The sequence below is a fragment of the Diadema setosum genome, chromosome 11, assembly GCF_964275005.1.
Source record: "Diadema setosum chromosome 11, eeDiaSeto1, whole genome shotgun sequence".
Lineage (NCBI taxonomy): Eukaryota > Metazoa > Echinodermata > Echinoidea > Diadematoida > Diadematidae > Diadema > Diadema setosum.
The window spans coordinates 2,832,038-2,839,153 of record NC_092695.1 but is presented as its reverse complement, the minus strand read 5'-3'; the positions used below and the strand labels follow the sequence as shown (position 1 = coordinate 2,839,153).

At 36.1% G+C, this 7,116-nt stretch overlaps 1 long non-coding RNA gene across 1 annotated transcript; it reads left to right on the top strand.

Moving 5' to 3' along the window:
- Window positions 1-1,782: 1,782 nt before the first annotated feature.
- Window positions 1,783-4,411, top strand: LOC140234665 (uncharacterized). The gene is made up of 3 exons (XR_011901641.1): window positions 1,783-1,840; window positions 2,528-2,674; window positions 3,586-4,411. It is a non-coding gene; the product is annotated as an uncharacterized lncRNA (long non-coding RNA).
- The last annotated feature ends 2,705 nt before the right edge of the window (window positions 4,412-7,116 follow it).

Here is a 7,116-nt window from a genome sequence, read left to right as displayed (position 1 = left end):
CGCGCACGAGGGAACGGAGTGAGCGCATACTAATCAGTGCTCATGGAGCTATTAAAAAAAGGCTGATCATTGCTGAAGAAAACATGACTACATTACTCACTTCAAGTATGTATACATGTATGTATACAGACATTCCTACGTGTAGACCCACATGCCAACAAGAAGAATTTCCTAAATGGACAATAAATGAATCTGAATCTGAATCTGAATCTGAATCTGTCATTGTAAAGAAGTAAACAGGGGTTACCACAGTCCATGGGAAATATTGATTTACAACTTTAAAAAAGTAGATTATTGCAATTTAATTTTAACGGAATCTTGCCGTTAAAACAAGTAAAAAAAAAAATAGCATTTGACATTATACCTTTGCAACACGAGGACTGTATAATTTCAGACCATTCAATTTCTAATGAACTGATCGTGTCCATTCTTTTCTGCACAAGATGTCGGCATATCTTGGGATGAGCATCACTTCACTCGGTTTTGCCATAGGAATCTTCACCATGAACGTCACAGCCTCAACCATGGAATGGCATTACGAGTGCGCCCCCATCTATTACATCCCCTACTGCCCAACATCGAGGGTAAATAGTCAAACTTATGTTCGTTGACGAGGGCTGAGGCTATTGCATTTTCTATGTCTTATATTCTCCTCTAGTTTGAATCAGGATGTGACAACTTTCCTATCCTTTCTCAGAAGAATCATTGGCGTGCATGCGACATTTTTTTTTTTTTTTTTTTTGGGGGGGGGGAGGGGAGGTGGAGGGGTGTTGATGGGAGAGCCAGAAACACTTAGGGCTTTCTTGGGCTGAAACCAACCGTTATTACACAATCGTACAAGTATGGCAGGTGATATAAGTTAGTGTCACTCTTTTTTTTAGCACTGCAGTAATATTCAACTGCGGTAATTTTGGAGCTTGATCATTGTAGATGCGAAGTATAGCATCTCAAAATAATGATAGTAATTTTGTATTCCATCGTAGCGCATTAGTAGTAACAATCTTAATGTATGACGAATGATAATTATATCACAAAGGTTATGACACGGAAATAGGAGGTACCCCACAAGCAGCAGGAAAAGAAACTATTGACCTAAACCTGTGGAAGATAAAGTGTTGTATGTTCATCTTCATCAGCAAATAGATCGTCATGCGGATATGAAACTCTATTCGGAAACCGTGTGAAAAAACAAATGGTAGTAATTCCGGAGATAGAAGGCACTAAAATTATCTTCTCACACCGCTAGGGGGCGCGCCTCTCAATCGACTGTCTCCTCATCGTAGCCGGAGCCTTTGAGGTCGCCGTGAGCATCGTCTCCATCGTGGCGTCGAGCTACAGAGTTCCATGCTGCGCATCGTGCAACAAGTCATGCTGCGGAAGTGACCCCGAACCTCAAGTAAAGCTATTAGAAATTTCTTCCAATGATATCAACACAGGGATCTAGGGCAATTACTCCCTGGGCAATGACCCTGGACCCTCCCGGTGGCCCTAATCCTAATCCTAATCCTGAACCTAATTGTAACCCTAACCCAAACTCCTAATCCTAAACCTAACCCTAACCCTAGTCTTTATTCTAACCTTACCATTAACAAGTATTCAGCCGGGGGTAATTGCCCTCGGGGGTGATTGCCCGGATACGCAACACAGTAAATGTCTTGACTAAGTCCTGAAGGAAAATGTTGATATATATATACATACATACATATGTATAAATTGCTTTGTCGCATGGAAAACCACAATACTGATAAATCTTGAATATGAAATATTTCCTTTACTCCCTAGGTCGTCCATCAACTAGAGATGGAGATTACCCAAAATGGTCAACAGATGTTTGTGGCAGGTAAAGTGTGTGTATTTAGTACTTGTAACGTACTTTTAGAGGTTTTGGATGTTATCATTACAATATTGTCGTTTTAATATTAGGTTTCAACATGATATCGATTCGATTAACGAAGAAACCCGTTTCCTTCTCTTATATTTTTAAACCCGTGCAAGAAAAGACCAAAGAGCAGTGTATGATGGGACGAATGTGATCAATCATCTCCCTACCCAAAATTGCACAAAAAATTAGATGGGCTTGAGCCCGTTGCCCTTCTGTCGCGTGTTCAGTATACTGCCTTTCGAAAGATCTATTCGATATTCACAATGAAAAAAGAAAGTGTCAAAAATGAATAAATAAATTCACATACATATGATACAAAGTATTTCAGTGCAGTATTTGACACCGTTTTAGAATTGAGAAAACTCGTACGATTTCCTTCTTTCTCAGAATTGCCGATGCGTAGTTTTGTGCACTGAAATAATATTTTCCATCGACATTTGTGGGCATGTTCGAAAGTATACATTCTTGAGGTTTACATAGATTGATTAAGGACTTCAAGTATCACAGTAAATCTATGGCGTTGATCAAGTACTGCATATCGCTTCTTACGAGAATTAAAGTTAAGGTCCAGATTTTAAACCAGATTTCTATCAGAACAATTGACATGTATTATTTCTTTTGGTTGTATATATCATAAAACCATAGGGCAGCCAATACAAGGCAATTTCAACGCAAGTGGCCAAATATTTATTGTCCAGCCATCCGGCGTTAATCAAGGTCCGGTCTTTACAACCGATGGCCAGCAGATGATTGCGGGATTGGGAAACGTCCCAAACCAGAACATGATCCCAGGTATTAGTCCTCAGCTTTCATAAAAGTATGGTCCAATTCAGTCGTACTTACCGTTTCATAATGACCCTACCAGCTGAAGAACGACAAGTCGTAATTTTGTTTTGATCAGATGATTTGATTTTGTTAGTGGATCCAAGAATTGAAAATGCAATACATGCTTTGAAGGGATGGTACATTTTGGCTGAGACCTAATTTCAGGTTCCTTTAATTTGTTGGTGAAATAATCAGAAACCTTTAATGAAATGTGAAAGAGTGTGTAACTCCATAAGGAATCAAACGTTTATTTGATGAAAATTGGTTTTGAAATGGCTAAAATATTTAAAACAGAGAGATCGTAATAAAGTGTGGGACCCACCTGCTACTACGATCGCTTTGTTTGTGGATGTTTCATTCATCCCAAGACCGATTTCCATGAAATAAACTTTGAATTCCTCCTATTTGGAAAGGCGATGCTATGTTCTATTCTATATAAACGCTCAAGAACCTATAGGCCATAGCATATACATCAAATTTGTAAATAGGTAACTAAATGTATTAAAATATTGAAGTCTCTTCCATCTCTTTGTTTCGTTTGATAACTTGATTCAGTTTTGAGTAGACGTTCACATCACAAATGAAATAGAATCTAAAAGGTGCATCGTATCAATTTGTAAACAGTGTGACTAGTCTACATCACTTATTAATATTTCTGATAATGCTAGCAGTAATGATGGTTACAATAATGGTTAATGTTATCACACCAACAATAACAATTAAAATGAGTGTAGCATAATGAAAATAATGATAAAAACATTAAAACACATGTCGTGAACTATTACAAACAAACATTCTGGGTGATAGTATTATATATGTTTTTATTGTAACTTGTATGATAAGAAATAACATATCGTTGTATTGTGGTTTACTTTCAGGAATCCCAAATTCTCAAGGACAAGTAAACCAGGCCTTTGTTCCCCACCAACACAAAGGCCCCACACAGTATTAATCTGAAGGCGGAAAATGAGGATGACCTGGTTATCCGGAACCTCTCCCCCTTTTGGAATTCCCTTCTGATGCATCACGATAGAATCAATCGCATGGTTCGCAACGTTCCCGTGTCGTATAAGCGCGCTTGATTATCACTATGCATTCTATTCTCCTGTGAGGCTTTAAGCCTAGGGCAAAAATTAATCGAATCCCTTTCTTTAGGAGTGCATTTGCAACCAGCATCATCAAATTCATAGGTGATGACATTTTCACTTAAAATGGATTCCGAATCATGAAATTCTCAGCTAACAAACCTTGTACATAATAGTTTAAAGAAAATCAAACATGTCATAAGAATAGGTTACAAATGGATTATGACGGAAGTTTTAGAGTATATTCAAGTGCGTCGTAAAAACTCATTGGTAATCAATATAAAGTGATACGCAGATTGGAATTGGTATGCTTATATATATATACAAATTTATTTTCGTAATTATTTGAATGATGAAACCAATGCTATTTGCTTTAACCATTTAGTTTCTGTACGATTGTTTTCAACGTTTGGATCTTCATCATGAGAGTGAATCACAACTTTTCCGTGTATTCAAAAAGTGCTGAAAACACTTTCATATTTATTGTTTTCTGATATTTGAAATTCAGTAACTCATTTCGGGAAGCACGTTAAAAGAGGGCATTAAGCCACTAAAATGCAATACTAGAATGAAAGAACAGAAGTACCACATTCAGATTTTGATATCACAAAATATTACAGTTCGCTCTAATACTTTCGACGTGTGTCATGAATCTTCGACATCGTAGACCTTATAAGCATACTTTTTTTATCTTTGGTATTTGACGAATACGATTCATCGATATCTCCAGATAATAACAACAGCAAAGTGAACCTTTTTATTGGATTGCTTATGTTTCTCAAAAACAGTGAAAAAGCAAGTAAAAGCAAGTTATGTATTGTAAAATGTTTATATTGGTCTCAGACCGCAAAGGTAGGTTGAAGTAATTATTTTGTTAATTCATTCATTTCATTAAAAAAGAGAAAAGAATATCATATATATCTCAACTGGATGGATGTTTCAATTAAAATAAAAATGTTTACAAATATGCAAGAAGCATAAGTGTAAGAAGCAGAAGAAAACAGTGTGCGTGTAATGTTTCTATCGGAGTAAATGTGTGTTCCTTTTTGTATAAGTGGGGTATGTATGCAAATGTGTATGTATGTGCCTCATAGTCGAATATTTCAAGAAATTAACAACTTATTATTGCTTATAATGGGTAATTTCTATATTTTTCGAACTAAAAGTCTTTTTTCGCTGTTTATGTTTCCTGCAGATATCCACACAATATCACAATCGAAAAAATACAATATTAGCTATTACTTTTTTTCAAGTCCATGTCTGCTTTTGTAGAGAATCGAAATAGTTAACACTTGAAATTTAATGTTTTAACAGACATGTAGATATTGCAGGGAAAGATGAATTGTCAAAGGGTAGATCACGTAATTTGATAGTCACATTTCTGTCAGGGGTTAGTTTAATGTTTTCTTTGTTTGTTTGTTTTTTTAAAGCAGGCAGGCATTTCAGAAAAGTTCAGGTAAAATGCAAATTTCCTATAATGAACTTTGAATGAAGAACCAACGATCACATGGGGTGAAATAGTAATACTTTAAGAAACCCTAAACCTTATTCCGAAATCCTAACCCTAACGCTCAATATGGCTTAAACACCATATTAAAACAATTCAAGCCTCCCAGCGAGCTTAATTGTACAGGATTCCTTTTTCCAACCATGTTCTTACAATAAAGAATCTTTGTATTGTGTGATTGTTACTTTCAAAAGACATTCCATTTTTGGTAGGAAAAAGAAAGAACAGGTCTCTGGCTGGTCAGCGGTAGAATATGTTTACAAGTATGAGAGCCCAATAATTAGTGACTGTGTCTGGAAAAAAAAATCGCGTGACTTCAATTGTTCAATCACATGCCTTCCATAAGTCAGAAAAATTCCCCAATTACTATTACAAAATATAAGTATTTTCTAAGCGTATAGTATAGCAATTTTATTGCAATGAAGGCCATTATTGGCATGCTTAACACATCACTCATGTCTGTCCTTCAGAAACTTCGGTGACAGCTGTGTCGATAAGTCACAGTCAAGTTTCGCACATCTTAAAGCCAAAACAATGTTAAAGCTTCACAATGGTCAGACTGAAAATAAGGATTTGAAGAGAGAAAAAAAACACACACACCTGGGTAGTTATGAAAGTTATTGGCAATCGGAAACTATTATAAATCCGTATCATTTTAGCTTCCTTGTAAGCGGAAATATACTATAACCGCAAAGTTTTGGACCTCATTTTTTTTTTTTTTTTATATAAAGTCGCCGGTGTCATTCTGTTTTGGGTTGACCGTTTGTCTGTCCGTGCTTCCTTCTGTCCGTCCGTCAGTAATCAATTTTGTACATAGCATAACTTAAGAGTCATTTGAGCTATCAAAGTGACACTTGGCGAGTATAAAAATGTGATTCTATCAATATTTTGTTCCAAACTTTTTAGAGAACACAGGATTTCCACTTCCAATTTGCATATGTCACTGTAGCCAAATTCACTATATCGTATATTTTGCATATTCAAAAACATTTACAATTCTACGATCGTTCTATTTTAGGGATAGTTCCTAATGAATGTGTGATACTAAAATCATTCTTTATGCTCAAGTTGGCTACAAAAAAAAAAAATGTTATAGGGCTAACAATGACTATGGTGACCCAGCCAAATGCTGCATACACCTTGAAGATAAACTTTTAAGTTTTGGTTGATCCAAAGCGTGTCCTTGCTTACGGGCAATGCTGCTGTCAGACACTGCTGTTTGAATGATCTTTTCAACACACATATATCGACTGGTTTCTGTCTTTATCGTTGCTCTTTGTTCTGTTATCACAAGATACACCCACTTTACAAAGAGAAGTAATAATAACCAAAAAATAATAAAACATATGTGACCCTGCACCTCAAAACAAACAAAAAGTCGCCAGACATGAATTTTTAGTTAAGACCATATTCTGAAAGAGCAGACTTTAAGCTTTAAAATGATGTATAACTCACATCAAATGGACCCTCCTAACCTATCTAAATATTGGAAAGAAAGCACCAACTCAGGAAAAGTGTGAACTGAGAAAAGAGGCTCTGAAGTACAGTGTCTATTCAAGCGCGTAATCTTTACCAAACCGTGCTGGCTGTGTGATGAATGGGACAAAAAACAGGAAGTAAACCACCACAGTAACAACAATGAAGAGATTATCTGATTAAACTGAAATTAAGCATGGCTCATTAACACATTCTTTCCATACTTAATGCCAACTTTCAAAGCAGTAGCACTATTCTTTCAAAAGTTATTAGAGTTGAAAGTGAAGAGTGTGGACAAGGTTTTTCAGAAATGAAAAAGGGATTCTAAAGACACACCTAAT